The sequence below is a fragment of the Nanorana parkeri genome, unplaced genomic scaffold, assembly GCF_000935625.1.
Source record: "Nanorana parkeri isolate BGI_ZX_2015 unplaced genomic scaffold, ASM93562v1 scaffold3115, whole genome shotgun sequence".
NCBI lineage: Eukaryota > Metazoa > Chordata > Amphibia > Anura > Dicroglossidae > Nanorana > Nanorana parkeri.
This window is the reverse complement of record NW_017309383.1, coordinates 13,587-16,087: the sequence shown is the minus strand read 5'-3', so window position 1 is coordinate 16,087 and position 2,501 is coordinate 13,587. Positions and strand designations below refer to the sequence as shown.

The following is a 2,501-nucleotide window of genomic DNA, read 5'->3' as shown; positions in this document are numbered from 1 at the left end:
TGTAGTCTTAGTACTAGTATGGTATAGTGATCAGTAGCACATGATTGCACAATTCCCCAATCATGCCGTACATCACTATCAGAAAGTCACCTGCAGAAGGTCACTATGTCGCCCTGAAGAAGGGACCCTGCGTGGCCCCCGAAACGTTGGCTTTATGACGCATGTGACAATTCAATCAAAGTGCTTATACTTTCATGGAGTGCTGGTGACTTCTATTATGGATATCATGCCATACATGCCGCTACATGTCACATATAACTTGTATGTAGGAGGTTCAGCATGACATTGAAGCGATTAGCATACAAGAAATTGTACAAAAGCAAAACTCAGATACGCCGCCGCCGCCGCGTGTTCTATATACAGATAGACAGGAAGTGATATACAGAGCGGATCTTACACTCCGTCCCCAGCCTGCTCTCCTTCCGAGCGTGACACACAGACCGGCCAGCAGCCCCATGGCACAGTGCAGAACTCGTCTCTTCCTCCTGCACTCTCCCCTCTCTCTCCTGCACACTCGTTTGTCCCTCCTTCACGCTTCTCCCCCTCCTGCACACTCCTCCCCCTCCTGCACACTCGTCTCTCTCCTGCACTCTCCTCCCCCTCCTGCACACTTGTCTCTCCCTCTCCACTGTCTCCAGCACACTCGTCTCTCTCTCTCTCTCTCTCTCTTGCACTCTTCTCTCCCTCCAGCATTCTCCTCACCCTCCTGCACACTCGTCTCTCCCTTTTTAGCACACTCGTCTCTCCCTCCTGCACTTTCCTCTCTCTCCTGCACTCTTCTCTCTCTCCTGCACACTCATCTCTCCCTCCAACACTCTCCTCTCCTTCCAGCACACTCGTCTCTCACTCCTGCACTCTCCTCTCCCTCTCCAGCACACTTGTCTCTCTCTCTCTCTCTCTCTCTTGCACTCGTCTCTCCCTCCTGCACACTCTCCTGACCCTCCTGCACACTCTCCTCACCCTCCGGCACTCCCCTCACACTAGTCTCTCCCTCTCCAGCACACTCCTCTCTCACTCCAGCTCTCTCCTCTCCCTCCATCACTCTCCTCTCTCTCCTGCACACTTGTCTCTCCCTCCTGCACTCTTCTCTCTCTCCTGCACACTCATCTCTCCCTCCAACACTCTCCTCTCCTTCCAGCACACTCGTCTCTCCCTCCTGCACTCTCCTCTCTCCTGCACACTCACCTCTCTCTCCTGCACACTCTCCTCTCTATCCTGCACACTCACCTCTCTCTCCTGCACACTCTCCTCTCTATCCTGCACACTCACCTCTCTCTCCTGCACTCTCCTCTCCCTCCTGCACACTCGTCTCTCCCTCCAGCACTCTCACCTTTCCCTCCAGCACTCTCCTGTAGCAGGCTGATTCTGGCTGGGTGAGTTTTGGGCGCACAGTCCAGGAGGGAGGTGATGAGGATGGGGATGGGAGGGAGTCTCTCTCCTGCACCCCCTCCTCTCTCTCCTGCACACTCGCCTCTCTCTCCTGCACACTCTCCTCTCTATCCTGCACACTCACCTCTCTCTCCTGCACTCTCCTCTCCCTCCTGCACACTCGTCTCTCCCTCCAGCACTCTCACCTTTCCCTCCAGCACTCTCCTGTAGCAGGCTGATTCTGGCTGGGTGAGTTTTGGGCGCACAGTCCAGGAGGGAGGTGATGAGGATGGGGATGGGAGGGAGCAGCCAGACTCTGCACAATATTAACCCACAAGTCACTTTGTAACCAGCCGACTCAGCTATGCTGAGAGGAAGCCGGATTAACCCCTCTGTGTCCAGCTTTGTGGCGAGCTGGATTAACCCCTTTGTACCCGGTCTGGGAGCGAGCTAGATTAACCCCTGTGTACCCAGTCTGGGAGCGAGCCAGCTTAACTCCTCTGTGCCCAGCCCGTGAATGAACTGGTTTAACCCCTTTGTGCCCAGGTTGGCAGTGACCACCATTAACCCTTTATGTCTAGACTGGCAGTGATCTGGTTTAACCCTTATATGCCCAGGTTAGGTGTGAGCTGGATTAACCTCTCGGTGCCCAGAATGGCCTTGACCAAATAAACTCCTTACTGCACAGCGTGATAGTAAACTTGATTGGCCTCTCTGTGCCCAGCCTGCGGTATAGAGGCCAGTGGAGGGATTGGCAGAGGGGGGCAGGGGAAGGAAGCCAGTGTAGGGATTGGCAGAGGGGAGTTACAGACACTGAGCGGTTGGTTAGGAGAATGAGTCTAGCAGCCGCATTCATGATAGATTGAAGGGGGGAGGAGACTGTGTAGAGGTATGCAACAAATAGGGGAACAGGATGGAGTTACGCCGAACCAGATAATATAATATAATATAATATACCAGTCTCCAGGGTTTCAACAATGCTAATCAAAATATAAGGTGTCCCCAAGAAAATAGAAATCCCTTACTCGGAGCTGGTTCAGTAAACAGGTAGAAAATACGTGATTTAACAGTTTGAATATTTAATCATAGAAAAAAAAATATTGTAAACACTACATCCACAACAAGACATTTAA

General features: G+C 52.5%; 1 protein-coding gene across 2 annotated transcripts in view; it reads right to left on the bottom strand.

Annotated features, from left to right (window-relative positions):
* AKR1A1 (aldo-keto reductase family 1 member A1) overlaps nucleotides 1-1,564 on the bottom strand; it is a 28,023-nt gene extending 26,459 nt beyond the window's left edge. The window contains exon 1 of one of the 2 annotated variants that reach the window (XM_018574641.1): nucleotides 1,514-1,564. The gene's annotated coding sequence lies outside the window, so the exon portion shown is untranslated. Of the gene's footprint in view, nucleotides 1-1,330; nucleotides 1,371-1,513 lie in introns of those variants that run through there. The other variant, XM_018574642.1, reaches the window with a different exon arrangement.
* Nucleotides 1,565-2,501: the final 937 nt, after the last annotated feature.